This window comes from Phocoena phocoena, chromosome 6, assembly GCF_963924675.1.
Source record: "Phocoena phocoena chromosome 6, mPhoPho1.1, whole genome shotgun sequence".
In the NCBI taxonomy this organism is placed as follows: Eukaryota; Metazoa; Chordata; class Mammalia; order Artiodactyla; family Phocoenidae; genus Phocoena; species Phocoena phocoena.
This window is the reverse complement of record NC_089224.1, coordinates 88,531,901-88,549,418: the sequence shown is the minus strand read 5'-3', so window position 1 is coordinate 88,549,418 and position 17,518 is coordinate 88,531,901.

The following is a 17,518-nucleotide window of genomic DNA, read 5'->3' as shown; positions in this document are numbered from 1 at the left end:
ACTTCCTCCCTCTTTTTCTCCCTCTCTCTCCACTTGCTCTAGGAGGAGTCATGTCGTCAGCAGCCCTTTAGAGGCCCATGTGGCAAAGAACAGAAACCTCCTGCCAAATGCCTCCTGCCAACACTGAGTGAGCTTAGAAATAGATTTTCCAGCCCCAGTCAAGTCTGTACCACTGCAGCCTTGTCTGACAACTTGATTGCAACCCCACAGGAGACTCTGAGCCAGAGCCATCCATCTAAGTAGCTCCCAAATTCCTGACCCTCAGAATTTGTGTGAGATGACAAATGTTTCTGGTTTTAAGTTACTAAGTGTTCGGGTAATTTGTTATACAACAATAGATAACGAATACAAATACTTGCTTAAGTTCTATAGCTGAAATTATAGTGCTATCTCTGTTTCCCAAACCTATGTCCTTGCCATTGCCCCACTCTGCCAAGTCTATAGCAGTTCTGCACTCCATAATTAATGGCTTCTGTTATGGTTTTGAAAGAAAGAGAAATCCAGTCAAGCTGACTCAAGTAAAGTAGGGATTAATGAAGGAAGTACTAAGCAAATCATAGACCAAGGATAGAAACCAAAGTACAGAGTTTTGCTTTTAATAAGAAGGAGTGAGTGTCTAATGACTTATCCTCCCATAAATAACATTTATAAATGCTGGAAGGAAAAAATAAACCCTAGAGGGCTCCAGGAACTCAAAAAAAGAAGGTATATTTTGGAAGGCAGTCAAAACTTGTAGCAAGAAACCAACATGAAGTGAATTCCAGTTTTTTCAGGTATGTTCTGAAGGCAGCTAGAATCATGGCCAAGATAGCATGTCTGAAATTTAAACAACAACAACAACAACATCACAAAAGTCTGCTATTATTCTGGCTAGAAGAACCTGAATAAAAGCCTGAAAAGAACCTGAAAAGAAGCTGAAAAAAAAAGCCCAGGGAAACTGGACAACCAATGAGTGAGGGGAGAAGAAAGCCAGGAAAGAAGAATACTAAATTTTGTGCTTAAATTCAGCCTAAGTCTCTGCCTGACCCCTGAAACATGTATTAGTGGGTCAAATGGAAGTCAGCTAGCAGTTAAGGCTTAAAGAACTGATCTCAGGCCTGAAATTCCACTCACCATAGGCATTACAGTTTTCAGTTTAAGTCAAACCAAGTTAGTTGCCTGCTAAGATAAAACATCAACACTCTTTAGAGCAATATAACAAAATCCAGAGTCTCTAAAAGATAACATTCACAATGTCCAGGATATAATGTAAAAATATGCAACATATGACTCAGTCTAAAAGGAGAATGTAAATAATAGATGCCAACCTCAAGATGACTATTTTGGTTTATGAGAAAAGTATTTTATAATAGCTATTGTAAGTACAGTCAGTGAGGTCAAGGAAAATACACTCATAACGAATGATAGAGACTTCAGCAGAGAAACAGAAAATATAAAAATGTAACAAATGGAAATTTTCGAACTAAAAAATAGAACATCTGAAATTTAAAATTCAATTGATGGGCCTAATGGCAAAACAAAGATGAAAGGCAAAAGTGAATTTGAAAATGGTTCAACAGAAATCACACAATTGGATTAAGAGAGATGAAAAAAATTGAAAAGAATTAACAAAATCTCAGGGACTTGTGAAATAACTTCAAAATGCCTCACTGAGAGAGAGAATGGGGCAGGGAAAACATTTTGAAGGAGAAAAGTACCAGAAACCACCTTAAATTTTTTGAAAGATATAAATTCATAGATTCGGGAAGCTCAAAAAATTTCAAACAAGATTAATTTGAAGAAACCCATGCCTCAATATATTATAGTCAAACTGTTGACCAGCAGAGGTAAAGAGAAAATTTTGAAAGCAATCAGAGAAAAACACTGCATGATATATATGAGAACAAGAGAGAAATTATCATAGGCTTTTCACCAGAAACCATGGAGGCTAGGAAACAGTGGAACATCTTTAAGTGTTAAAGAAAATAGCTGCCAACACAGAATTTCAAATTCATCAAAATATCCTTCAAGAATAAAAGTGAAATAAAGACAGTTTCAGATCACGAAAAACCAGGAAATTTGTCACCACCAGATTTGTACTAAAAGTACATCACAAAAAAATTTTTTTTCATAAATAAATAAAAGTACATCAGATTGAGAAAAATGATATCAAAGGGAATCTTAGACTTTCAGGAATGACTGAAGAGTATCATATATAAATGATAAATATATGGGTAAATATAAAATACCTTTTATTTTTATTTCTGTACAATACATGTGACTATTCACAGTAAAAAGTATAACACTGTCTTGTGGGTTTTATAATGTAGGTAGGTATAATACATATAACAACTATAACTTAAAGTATGGTAAGATGGAGGGTAAATGGACCTATATATTACAATATTTCTTCTTTTTATTATTTAATACTATATAGTCTGTGAAAAGTTAAGAATGGATAGAGCAAACTTAAAAAAAATGAACAGGAGTATAACTTTAAACCAATAAGTATACTAAAATGGAAATTAAAATATTAAAATAATCTAAATTGTGCTGAAACAGCTAATTATGCCTAAGTGGGGAAAAGAACATTGACCCTTACCTTACACCATAAACAAAAACTAATCAAAATTGTCCATACACCTAAACGTGATGCAAACAAAAGAAAAAGAAGACAATATGTGCAGCCCTGGGGTTAGGAATAATTTCTTAGATAGAACGCAAAAACCACAAACTGTTACAAGAAACTGGCACATTGGATCTCATCAAAATGTCAAACTTCTGCTCACCAACAGGCAGCTTTAAGAATATGAAAAGATAAGCCACAAAATGGGAGAAAATATTTGCAATCTGATAAAGGACTAGTATTTGAAATACGTAAAGAACTATAACAATGCAATAATAAGAAGAAAATGACAAAATTAAACTGTGGATAAAAGACTTGAATAGACACTTCACAAAAGAATATAAACAAATACACACATGGGGGAAAAAATTGCTCAAGTCACAAGTAATCAGGGAAATCCAAATTAAAACCAGTAAGTATTATCCAGTTTCTGGAGGCAATAATGACAGAGGTGGAAGCTATGGCACCAGTGTTTGGCTAAGACAGCAGGGAATGTCCCCGGATCAGTCCTGTGGTGTGATTTTGACAAGACTCTGGCCATGTCACCTCCAGGTCCAATTCTCCAGTGCACACCCTCCATCCCAGCAATTCCATAAACTACCCAGTATCTCTTTAATAAATTGTTTTCTACTTAAATCAGCCAAAGTCAGGTTCTTTTACGTCAAACTAAGAAGCCTGACTGATTCAAACAGCTGCTTTCTGAAAATTATTTATATAGAAGACTAAAGAAATGTAGAGAACATCCATCTTAGTTTTCAATTAGATAGAAGAAATTAAGGACACCATTAGGCAAATAAAAGTTGAGAATATCAGGTGTTAGGTGCAATAAAGAAAAAAACAGGTGAATGAAATACAGGCAGAAACATAAAAATACACTGGCTGGGAGGTGAAGGAAACAAAAAATGAAATAACAGAACTAAAATCTACATTAGAATCAGAAAATATAATGGTAGATACTGTAGAAAATCAAATTCATGGCATAAAAACAAATTTGAAAAGTAAAGGACAGAGAAGAGAGGAAAATATAAACTAAAAACAATAAAACACCTTTTTTAAAATCATCATTTTGCTTTATTAATTCCTTCCTAGTCCTTATTGCAATCTATGATGACTTGTTGGTTTATCGTCTCTCTGCCTACTAGAGTCAACGCCTTGAGGGCACTGTCTGCCTGTTTTGTTTTGTTTTGTTTTGTTTTGCAGTACGTGGGCCTCTCACTGTTGTGGCCTCTCCCGTTACGGGGCACAGGCTCCGGACGCGCAGGCTCAGCGGCCATGGCTCACGGGCCCAGCCGCTCCGCGGCATGTGGGATCTTCCCGGACCGGGGCACGAACCCACGTCCCCTGCATCGGCGGGCGGACTCTCAACCACTGCACCACCAGGGAAGCCCCCTGTCTGTCTTTTTACAATTGTGTCCTTAGCACCAAACCCAATGTCTGGCATGCAGCTGTACCCAGTGAATGTTTATTCAATAAGTAAATTAACAGATTTTTTCCCATTATTTATTTATTAATAAACACTTCTAACGCTAATTGCCTGGCATAGTTCTAAGTGCTATACAAATGTCAACACATCATTCTAAGACCAACTTACCTGAAGTCTATTTTCATCACCAGTTTACAGACTAAGAAACTATGACACAGATTCATGAAATAACTAACCAGGGTCATCCAGCTGGTAAATAATAGAATCAGGGTTTAAGCTGAGGCATTCTGATTCCAGTCTGTACACTCTTCAGCATTGTACTTTCAATCCAATATAATCAACATGTGATCCTTTTCAGCAACTTCATCTGTGATCTCTGGTTATTTCAAGAAAACGTTAGAGACCACAAATGAGTCATGCTATTTGGTACAGAGCAGTAATGACCAAATTTTTAAAAATGTATTAATAGTTACCTTTTTAACACTTCATTTGTTGTATTTGTGTTGTGTGTGTGCTTCACTTATTTTTTACTTTTTAATAAACTTATTTTAGAACAGCTTCGAATTTAGAGAAAATTGTGAAATATACCACACACCACTAATATGGCAAATTTGATACAACTGGTTACTACTGATACATTATTAACTAAAGTTCATACTTCAGTCACATTTCCTTAGTTTTCTTTAATGGCTTTTTCCTTTTCCGGGGTCCCATGCAGGACACTACACTACATTTAATCATCATGTCTCCTTAGTCTCCTCTTGGCCATGACAGTTTCTCGGGCTTTCCTTGTTTTTGATGACTTTGACAGTTTCAGAAGTACTGGTCAGGTATTTTGTAAAATGTCCTTCTACTGGGATCTGCCTAATGAATGATTATACTGGGTTTATGGGTTTAGAATAACATTTACTTTTAATGATTACGCTCAAGACTGACAAAGGTGCATTAAGAGAAGCATTCTCATATTATGAGAGTAAAAATTGCTACACCTTTCCTGGAAAAAATTTTAATAATATGATGATCTTTAATACAACAAAGTGATTTCATTTCTAAAACTCCTAAAAAAAATTATCAGAGATGAAGGCAAGGACTGAGCTATCTTCTGTTCCACATGTAAGAGGAACTGGATGAATACATCTATGTAAGACACATAACTAGGAAAAAAAATCTAGAGGAAGTTCTTCAAAGGGTTCACAATGCTTTTCTATGGGTAGTATATTATCTTTTAAAAATTCTTTTCTATATTTTTTAAATTTCCTACAATGAACACATATTACATTTATTATTAGAGAAAACAATGTGACTTTTTTTTTTTTGCGGTACGCGGGCCTCTCACTGTTGTGGCCTCTCCCGTTGCGGAGCACAGGCTCCAGATGCGCAGGCTCAGCGGCCATGGCTCACGGGCCCAGCCGCTCCGCGGCATGTGGGATCTTCCCAGACCGGGGCACAAACCCGTGTCCCCTGCATCGGCAGGCGGACTCTCAACCACTGCGCCACCAGGGAAGCCCACAATGTGACTTTTTTAAAGGAAGTCACATAAATGCATTTTAACTCTGATTACCCTCTGTAGGCCAGGGTACAGGATGGTGCTGAGGATCTGATTTAAACCCTCCGCAGGACACACAGGCCAGAGGTCTTTGTACCAGAGTTTCTATTTAATAGTTGACATTAGGACTTTCTCCTCTCTACATCTGTGACCTGGCTCATGGAATCCTTGCGTTGTTATATCCATGGTTCTTTCTTTACCCCCAATAGAATCAAGCCCAGGATCCTCACCCTGACAATTCTCCTAATATTTGGTCCGCCAGTACTGCCCCAATCTCAGATTCCACTACTTTCCTTGTGGTTGTTTGTCTGTTGAGTTTTCTGAGGACCAAGTTGTATCTAATTCATCTTTTCACCTTCTGCACCTAAGTGCTCACTATGTTGAATTAAATTTTTAAAGTAATTGTCCAGGGACTCCCCTGGTAGTCCAACGGTTAAGACTCTGCGCTCTCAATGCAGGGGGCCCAGGTTCGATCCCTGGTCGGGGAACTAGGCCCCGCATGCATACCGCAACTAAAAGAGCCCTCATGCCTCAACTAAAGTATCTCACATGCCACAACAAAGATCCCGAGTGCCACAACTAAGACCTGGTGCAGCCAAATAAATAAATAATTTTTTAAAAGCTAATTGTCCAATATAATCAGACTAATTTTTTTCACTATTGCCCTGAACATGCCCCACTCGCGTCTGCCTCTGCACCTGGCTTTGTACCATTCCCCCCGCCTAGTCTAGCTCTCTGGCCTTCACTTCCCATTCACATCTTTGCCAGCCCTTCAGGTTCCAGTTAACTCTGTGTCCCTCCATTAACTTTCCCCTCCTAATCTGGCTAGTCCCTGCTTCTGATTTCCTAAGGCTCTATTTGTATATGGTTACACAGTATCTTACAGTGTCCTCTATTAATATCAAGTCTACCTGAGTCTCAGCCAGCAACAATTAGTGGAAAGTCCTAGAGTTTTAAAAAAGAGAGAGACCTAGAGGTGCAAACCAACATTGCTACTGCCATCTGGGATATCCCAGTCAAGTTATTTGTGCTCTTTGAGCCTGTTTACCATCTGCAAAATGGGGATAATAGCTCAAAGGGACTGTGCAACAAAGATCAAAAGAAATAATACGCAAAAAAAAAGAAGTCAAAAGAAAAATAACCTTTATTACTATTGTTGCCATTATTAAATCTTTTCTCCCCCAAAGAGTTCATAGTTTTCTGCTACCAAGGCACTACTCTGTATCTTCCAAGGCATCTCACCCAATATTTCCCATAGAGCACACTGACTTGAAAGTCAGAAGACGTGCCTTATTTACTATATGACCTTGAACAACTCACTTGAACTCTCTGAGTTTCCCTGTCTGATAAATAAGAGTCAAATTACCATATCTCCTCTACTTATTTCACACTATTGTTGGAGACAACAAATAGATGACGATGTACAGTGCTTCATAATCTATAAAGCACCTGCAACCTGTAAAATGTGACTGTTAGCCTTAGTTATCATCAAATATTTGCAATACATAGGTATTGACTTCAATTACTCTTAGCCTCTTTTCAAATTTTTCTTCGTACATTCTACCCCCTTAGTCTTCCCATGAGAAATGTTTAAAAAGTTCCCTCCCTGAACTATACACATACCAAATCTGACCTATCAGACCCAACGTCAGACACTAGCTTCCTTCTCTCTTATGGGCACCATGGTTCACAAAACTGATCATGTTCACCTCTGTACCTCGGCTACTAGGAACCCAGATTCCAACATGCCCACCTCTAGCAACTATACAGGACTTGTAAGCATGCATTCTTACACTAACTGTGCCCCTGGCTTCATCTTTTTCTAGTATTTTGATTTTCCCCATACTTTCCATTTTCTCTTTTACCTTGTTACTCCTAACTCTAAAAGCCGCCCCACCCAAATTCCTTCTGACGTGAAAAAGAACAAAAACCTGTAATCAAAGCTCCATTCAGTTGCTAAAGACAATGCCCTGTTTTCTTATTGCAGGGTGCTCTGATTCCATAGCAACTGTGACAATCTCCATGGTCATTCATCAGCTCAGGGCCAACAGGAATGGCTGTGGTAGACTGTTCACAAAAATTGACACAATGGTTTCCTTCCCTGTGTGAATGCAACTTTGCAATGTGACTCTGCAGAGAGTCTCGTCAAAAGGTGGAAGCTATTTCCCTATTCCTGGAATCTGGGTGGGTTTTGCTACTTGTTTGAATAAATAGAATGCAGCAGAAGTTACAGCAGTTCTGAGATTCAAGAGAACTTGAGAAGTTCCCCCCTCTCTCTTGGAATCCCATCCAGCCATCAAGTGAACAAGCCCAGGTTATCCTGCTGGATAATGAAAGACATGAGACCTAGTTGCTCCCATCTCCCACACCAACTCCCCAAACTGGAAGTTGATCTAGCTAACTGGAAGTTGATGCAAGACGAAGGCCATCCAATACCAGAAGAACCACTCAGCTGAGCCTAGCCCCAGCTGCTGATCCACAGAATCACAATCTAAATATATGTTTGATGTTTTAAATCCCCATATTTTAGGAGAATTTGTAAACAGTGAAAGCCAACTGAAACAGCAGGAATATTCACAGGGCTGGAAAACAATAATTCAGCCAAAGGAAAATAATCACTGGACAGTTGTGAATACTATGTAGATATGGAACATAATCAGAATCTTTTTAGGACCATTAGTAAGTTTGAGATTAGAGGACTAGAGATTAATTAAGACACATTGTCTCCTTTTTTTTTTGAGCAAGTTACTTAGCCTATCTGACCTTCAGTGTCCTAACCTTTAAAATGGTTTTAATAAAACTCACCCCACGGCATTGCTCTGTATGTAAAGCACAAAGCACAGTGCAGACACATATTAGACACACAATAAACAGCAGCTAGCTGGAAAAATATTTGACTTTGCTGTTCAGACCATATTTTTTCTGCTAGAATCCTACTGACAGCTTATTGAGAATTCTTGAATTTTCTACTACTCTAATGAGTCCTTTTTATTGAGAGTACCTAGAACTCAGGAAACTTTTTTTATTATATGTAAGCCACCAAATTAAAAAAGTACAGAATGTGAAAAAAGAAGAAAAAGAAATAGAACGTACCTTAGTATAAACCTCTAGTCTCAAAACTACTAATTTTCAAGACTGCAAAGAACAAAGCTCCTCATTTTGCAAATACTGAGAATGAGGCTCAGTGAATAAGTGGAAACTCTAGAAATAAACCCAGGTTTCCTAACTCCAAGTCCACTTCTCTTGCCACAGTTCAGAACATTACTATCTTTACCACAGCAAACCTTACAAATAGTTGACCATGGTAATAGCAAAAAGTATATATATTTAGGGACTTCTCTGGTAGTGCAGTGGTTAAGAATCCGTCTGCCAATGCAGGGAACATAGGTTCGAGCCCTGGTCCGGGAAGACCCCACATCCCTCAGAGCAACTAAGCCCGTGCACCACAATCACTGAGCCTGCGCTCTAGAGCCCACGAGCCACAACTACTGAGCCCACGTGACACAACTACTGAAGCCCGTGCACCTAGAGCCCGTGCTCCGCAGCAAGAGAAGCCACCACGATGAGAACTCCGCACACTGCAATGAAGAGTAGCCCCTGCTCACCGCAACTACAGAAAGCCTGCGAGCAGCAACGAAGACCCAACACAGCCAAAATAAATAAATAATTTTTCTTTTAAAGTATGTATATTTATACATACACATACACACACACATATCTCCTGGAGGAAACATTCCTAAGTCATTTGTCATTTCTCATCCATCCTTTTGGCCAGAAATCTGGATTACCTTTTGCCACTGCCATATCATCAGGCCGGCTTCACTCAAGACCCACTTATTGTCTGCAAATGTTGCTATAATTAAATCCAAGTGGCCGCTGTGAGTTCATCATGTACCCTCTCCAGCCATTAGTCAGATTTCCAGGGCTGCAGTTCTTTCTAAAGAGATCACTCACTCTTCTCTTTCCCCTTGGCTATCCCAGCAGGTTTTTGTTTCCTTTTCTTGGGCAAGGAACTTTTAAGCCAAACTCATTTTCAGGCAACGGGCCAACCTTCGCATTTATCCCAGTGACCTTAGAGCAGCCAGAGAGCCTCTCACCAGCATCGCTGCTGAGCTGGGGGTGGCGTTGGTGGACAGGAATGATGGGAGAGCTCTGAAGAAGTGTCTGTGAGAGCAGAGGACTGGGGGCTGTTTCTAATAGACAGCAAGACTGCCTTCATCATCACCATTGACATCAGAATCAGAAACCCCTGGTATTTATGTAGCACAATACCATAGTTCAGCTCTCTGGATGCTTCCATTAATCCTTCCAGCTAGGGAAAAGGAAACTGTAGAACGTTTGAGCTGGATGAGATCATCAGAATCACTGGATCCAAAGTCCTCCCCTTACAAATGAGGAATCTGAGACCCCCATGAGGGAAAGTGACCAGCCCACGGTCATTTAGTGAGTGAATGACAGACTGAGTCTAGACTCAGGCCTCTCTCCCACCTGAATCTCAGCTCAGGAAGCATCTCACTCTTTGCTCCTAGGATCCCAGAAGACAAATAAGCAACTGTAAAGGAATATATCTTGAGGCTATCCTCTAAGAAACCACACTGCCACCATTTCTAGTCAACATGACTCACCAAGGGTTGACCTTACTTCCCAGTTCCAGGGAAAAGCACATGGCCCAGACCTGGATATTTTAGAACACACCCTCCTTGTGGCCACAGTTATTGGTTCAGGGATAATTATACAACCTAAATAGGACCAAGGAGAATCATCCGCAGGATTTTTGCTAGAGCTTTTTGAAGAGAATCTATGTTCTCCGGGATTGTAAGTTGTAAGGACTATAAAAGCCTTGAGTTGCCAGAGGCCGTCTTTGCCACTAACTCAAAAAAGCCTTCCTTAGAATAAATCCAACACAGTAACATTACTTGACCTCCCGGGTTCAACCATGTCTGAAGACCTAGACTTTTCAAGTACGGCTCAAGATATTTTACCTTTTTTTGTAAAGACAGTCTGAGTTGTGTTGTCATTTGTAAGCAAATGAATCCTGACTAACACATCAACTTTTCTCCATTAGCTTCGATCATGAATGAAATCTGAAGACTCCTTTGGTGCAACACAGCTTTTAATATGATCACTGACAGCATGAGTACCCCTTCCCCTACCCGCTTGCACACCTATACCCAACAGACGCACTAAATGGAATTGCTCCCTGGGTCTCCCATAGTACTGATCGCATTAATGAATTACTACTAGGCACTACCTTTTGCATTATTGCTGACTATGCTGCCATTAAATTCTTTCAGATTCCCATCCGGAAAAAATAAACATAAATGGAGCAAGTGGGCTTTCAGGACTCTGGTTTACCTAATAGAAAATGGCCCCATTGTGAGAGAGTAATAAGCATCCAGTGCACCGTCCAATTGTCTTGGTACACAGCCACCTCCCAGCCAAAGGGTATCAATGATGGGCATTCAGACGGGACAACCCGTTTAAAACAAAGCCTGCTACAGGGAACTCTGCTCAATATTCTCTAAGAACCTAATGGGAAAAGAAGTTGAAAAAGAATGGATATAGATATATAGATAGATAGAAAGATAGATGTATAACTGAATCACTTTGCTGTGCGCCTGAAACTACCACAGCATTGTAAATCAACTATAGTCCAATATAATATAAAATATTTTTAAAAGCCTGCTAAAAAGTCATGACAGCATTTCTTTTTATTCACTATAAAGAGCTTCTCTGAAGAAAGCAAAATGCTATTAGTAAAACCACCTTGGCAGTCACATCACCTTGGCCCTTTCCAAAAGACCTATCTTCTAGGTGATGGAAAAGATTCTCAGAGAAAGTTAATAAAGGTGCTTTAAGAGTCATCTTATGGGGCTTCCCTGGTGGCGCAGTGGTTAAGAATCCGCCTGCCATTGCAGGGGACACGGGTTTGAGCCCTGGTCTGGGAAGATCCCACGTGCCGCAGAGCAACTAAGCCCACACGCCACAACTACTGAGCCTGCATGCCTGGAGCCCGTGCTCCGCAACAAGAGAAGCCACCGCAAGGAGAAGCCCGTGCACCGCAATGAAGAGTAGCCCTGCTTGCCGCAACTAGAGAAAGCCCACGCACAGCAACGAAGACCCAACAAAGCCAAATAAATAATTTTTTTTTTAAAAGTCACCTTATGTTTACCATATACTGTGGTGTGGAAAGTGAAACTGCAACCAAACAAAATGATAATTATAAAAGTAATAATAATAATTAGAATTGCTGGTACAGAAACAGAACTGTGTGTTGAAAAGACAAAGCTCCCAGTGCCAGCATACCACTTTTTTAATGAAAGCCTTACTAACAGTTGTGATTTGTGGACACTAAGAAAGCAGAAGCTTGGCTATCAAAGCAAATCACGCAAAGAAGGCAAAGAAGCTGTTCTTCCTATCATAAACATACCTGTTTCCCTGTGTACAGTGTGGTATCAAATGCTAATAAGTCCAAGGATTATTGTTCCAGTTTTGTATTACAGCCAAACTTATGCTGGATGGGATAGATGGATAGATAGAGAGATAAATAGATAGATAGGGAGGGAGGGAGAAAAAGAAAGAAAAAGAGAGAGAGAGGTACTGCTTCTTAGTTCATTTCAGACCGAGATGATGCTCAGCCTTTTGCCATCACCTCTCTGAGAAAATTGGGCATGGGATGGGTTCTAGTAAAAATATATATCCCTAACTTAAGGCAAATAGAATCTTTATCCTCAAAATGCATTGCATGCAAACAAGCAGAAGAATTTTATTATCAGGACACAGACACATGTTGGAGGAAAATGAAGGCTTGAACAAGAGAGTACACAAATCATTCAGGAGTCTGAGTAGAAGATCCACATTTGTTTTAGGCTAACTGTCCTCTGTTCAACTTCAGTCACGGACCGTTCATTATTTAAATAAATATTTATTAAGTGCCTACTCTGTCCCTGTCCTGGGCTAAGTGAGCACACAGTGTGAACAACAGGCATGGTCCCTGTGGTCCTCACGATGCTTACAGTCTAAAGGAGAAAATAGATATTAATAAGTAAACTTTAATCAGTATTATTCCAGTCGTCTATTACTGCAAAACAAGCTAATCCAAAGTGTAATGGCTTAAAGCATCAACCACTGTATTATATCTCACAATACTGAGGGTCAGGAATTCAGGCAGGGTTCAACTAGGCAGTATATTACACATGGTATCAATGGAGGTCACATGACAGTATTCAACAGGCACATATGGTTCAGTCTGCAGGGTCCAAAGCAGTTCACTCACATGTCAGATGCCTTGGCAGGAACGGCTAGAAAACTGGGTTCAGCTAGGACAGTTGACCAAGTGCCTCTATGGGGACCCTCTGGCCTGGCAGTGTCAGAGTAACCAGGCATCTTTCTTAGTGACTTGTGGTTCCCAGAAAGTGCTCCAAGAGACAGGAAACAGAAGCTCCCAGTTTATTAAGGTCTGAGTCTAGAAACGCTCTCATCATAATGTCTGCCATGTCCTATTGGCCTCATTGTCAGGGAGCCTGCCCAGATTCAACAAAAGGACACATGATCCCACCTCTTCCTGATGGAAGAAGAAAGAATCTGCAGCTGTAGATCTACCACAAATATATAATTCACAACTGTGAAAAATACCGTGAAGGATGAGAACAGGGTGCCATGAAAGGGACTGAAGGGGGAAACCTAATTTAGATTGGGTGAGCAAGCAGCTCTGGGCCCTCTCCAGCTCTGAAGGATAAGTAGGTATAAGCTCTAAAGGGAAGCCCATATTCATCACACAACAAATACATCCCATCTTCAACATTATCTTCCCCCTCCCACCCCAAAAACGAAAGCTATCTTTACATGCAGTAAAAAAAATTCAGTAGGGTGCTTTGTGTTTCTCTAACTCCCTGGAAGACAGGCACATGTTTCAAAACTACTGAATTCCTTCTGTTCTCTGAGGAGTGAAATCAATTATATCCCTGAGAATTTGTTTAATGATATGGAACAGCAAATTCCACTCTAAACTCAAATACAACATCTGTAATAGTACAACAAAATAATAAGCAATCGAGTAGAAAACTTTGTTACTAAATATGAATATTTGGAAAGAACAATCTGTGATCTTAACACAGAGAACATCAGATGCTTCGAAACTGCCATAATTCGCATTTACTTTCTGTAATGAAAGTAAATACTTCAACTTAAAATTTCCAGGTGTGCGTATTTATTATAAAAATTACATAGCTGGTATAGGTTAAGTGTGCATCTATATATAAATATCTAACTATATACGTAATACAATTCATCTGTATACTCAGCTTTCATTCACACATTAAGCATCTACTTTGTACCAGGACGTTTCCTTACACCATCTTATTTTTTAATTGAAGTGTAGTTGACTTGCAATGTTTCAGGTGTATAGAAAAGTGATTCAGATATATATAAACATTTTTTCAAGTCCTTTTCCATTACAGGTTGTTACAAGATATTGAGTATAGTTCCCTGTGCTAGACAGTAGAACCTGGTCGTTTATCAATTTGATAGATAATAGTGTATATCTGTTAATCCCAAATTCCTAATTTATCCCTCCACCTGCCCCTTTCCCCTTTGGTAACCATACGTTTGTTTTCTATGTCTGTGGGTCTATTTCTGTGTTGTAAATAAGTTCATTTGTATCGTTTTTTTTAGATTCCACATAAAAGTGATTATCATACGGTATTTGTACTTCTCTGTCTGACTCACTTTATTTAGTATGATAATCTATAAGTTCATCCATGTTGCTGCAAATGGCATTATTTCATTCTTTTATAGGGCTAAGTAGTATTCCATTGTGGATATAAACATACCACATTATACTATCTTAACATAAAAAATCTGCCAAGAGGGCTTCCCTGGTGGCGCAGTGGTTGAGAGTCTGCCTGCCGATGCAGGGGACACGGGTTTGTGCCCCGGTCCGGGAAGATCCCACATGCCGCGGAGCGGCTGGGCCCGTGAGCCATGGCCGCTGAGCCTGCATGTCTGGAGCCTGTGCTCTGCAACAGGAGAGGCCACAACAGTGAGAGGCCCGCGTACCGCAAAAAAAAAAAAAAAAAAAAAAATCTGCCAAGAGTAGAATTCCTTACATGATTGAGTCTCCTCTTCTCACCTACACTGCCACTGCCCTAGTTCAAGACTGCATCAGTCTCATCTCAACTATCAGGACAACCTTCCTCTAGCCTGTTCTCTCTATAATATAGTCTCAGATGGCCCCTCAGAGGGATCTTTCTAGTTGTCAGAACAGGATGACATCTACACTCCAAAGTTGTACGTGGAGGGCCCTTCACAGTCAGGATGAATGGCTCGCTCCAGCCTCTTTCCTACTGCCCCCGACACTCCGTGTGTCCCATGGTTCTGTGGTTTTGCCCACACTGTCTCCCCCATTTTACTGGCTTATCCTTCAAGGCTCATTTCAAAATTTGCCTCCTCTAAGGAACTTTCTCTCCCCTGTTCCCAAAGACTCCTGTTCTCAGCTCTGCAACAGCCTGAATCACAGCGTATTTAATTGTCCACTAACCTGTCTGTCCCCGACCTGCACCCTAGCCTGATCTCTCAAGGGCAGTACTGCATCTCCTTCCCTTTTTTATCTTCAGCGAGCAGCAGAGCCTGGCCCAATGTCACCATTCTATAAACACTGTTGAATAACTTCTCTTTCAACCCCAAATAACTTTATAGAAGGTTGATTTGCTGGCTCAAGAAAAATTTAGCTTTCCTGAAGTACTCAAAAGCCATGATGCCAATAGGCATATAAAGAAAAATACACACTTTAAGAAGTTCACGTCAATGCTTTAATCTTTTTCCCTCTTAAGCAGAGGATTCGTCTCCACAATTATTTGTCTCCACATGGACAGCTGATGCAATTTGCCTAATTTTATTTTTCAAGTCATGAAGCTCAGTCGCTGGGACTTTGTTTGCCAGATCTAACCCCACACGCTTGATCTACCACGGTGGCTTTTCAAACAGTCCCTGAAAACGGCTCCTTCTGTGGAGTTCAGGGTTCTCTGTGACACCAGAAACTGACCAATGACCTGAGAGAGGAGTAGAGATCACAAAGAGCACTCCAGAACACTGCCACTTCCTAACACTGAGGCTTCAAGCAAGTTACTCAATCTCTCTCTGTGCCTCAGTGTCCCCACCTGGAAAATGGGAATAGTGTGGAAATAATAACTGCCTCACAGCGTTTGGTGAGGCAATGAATGTAGAGCACTTAGCACAGCAAACAGCACCCATCTTGCTCTCTCCCTCCATCCCCAGATAAACACCGCAGGAGAAAGCAGGTTCCCACGAGCAGGAGACACAGGACAGGCAGCCAACCCAGTGCAGATCCAGTTCACATGCAGGAACTCTCTCTGGCCTCAAGCCGCCTTTACAGACCGGGATTCCTGGTGAGGACCTCAAGCTCTTGAGACGATGAGGTTGAGACACCACAGACACTAGATACTATTAATACCAGTTTCTCTGTGCTTGTTCAGCCAGGTTGAGGTGTTACAAAACACAATGTTTCTCCCCATCTTTGCAATGGCTGCCAGCAATAAATCCCATCTGCCTCTCTTGTGCAGTGCTGCCCGCAAGGATCCCTTTTCCCCGGACATCATCACCTGACACCCCCCGTTAACACCACCCAAGAATCTCCAAACAGAGGGGAAACACTGGGTCCACCTAAATAAATTGCAGGCTGCATCTCAACATAATGACTTAGTTAAAACCAAGTTGCTTCTATTAAGCTTGCTTCAGGGGGACAGTAGTAGCAAAATTGGAAATGAACCGGGGTCAGGGCTCAGAGAGGATTTAAAGATCACCTGGAGAAGGATAATGACTTGCTTAAGGTCATACAGCAAATTAATGGCTGCAATGGGAGTACAGACCAGGGTTCTTAGAGTCAACTCCAATTTTTTTGCCCAGTGACACTGAAAAGATGATGGATTATTGAATAGACTTTGTGATTTGGGGTAGGGAGGGGTTTTAAGAGCAGAAGGACCACTCAAGTATGGATTAATTTCTGCATCAAAGGTTTGTTGAGTGCCTACCATGGGTCAGGAACTGAGGTAACAGCAAAGCATGTGATAGATGGGTTCCTGGTCGTATGTGACATAGTTTGAGCTGAGTGAGTAGCAGGGAAGGATAACAAACAAGTAAGTAAATACACCAAATATGTTAGTGACAAGCACCATGAAGAAAGCAAGCAAGGCACTGTGATGGCAAAGAACATGGTGGAGGGAGCTTCTTTAATAGGGTGGTGAAAGAAGTTCTCACAGAGGAACTGGCCATTAAACCAAGACCTGAAGGGCAAGGCTCCAGTCATATGAAGAGCCAGGAGAAGAATATTCTAAGGAGAGAAAAAGAGCAAGAAGCAGGAAAGAGCTTGTTCTTTTCCAGAAATCCTCAAATGTGTATATGGGGGAGTGCAGCTTGGAGAGCAAAGCAGAGAGTTCAGGAGATGAGAGGAGAGAGAAAGGCTGGGGCCAGATTCGATCAGCTCTTACAAGCTAAGGTAAAAAATTCAAATGTTATTCTAGGTACAGTAGGAAATCTGCAGAGTTCCAAACAGAGAAGAGACACATTTTATCTTAATTTCTTGGAAGATGGTCTGGCTGCTCTGAATGGTGATGCCAGGGGAACAAGCATGGAAGCAGGGAGCCACGTCCAGGAACCACGGACGGGGTCAGATGAGAGATGCTGGTGTCCGGGGCTCTGGTGATGACTGAAGTGACAACAGAAAGAAATACATGCACTTGTGGTCAGTTTAGGAGTACAACTGAGAGGATTTGTCAACGGATTCAATTTAACCGGAAGGGAGAATCAGATAATTCACCTAGCTTTGTCACTTACGAAACTGGCTGGCCATGTTGGAATTTAGAGAAATTCTAAAGACCTAGAAGGATTCTGAGGTGATGAGTAACAAACCCTGGTTTAGTCCAGGTAA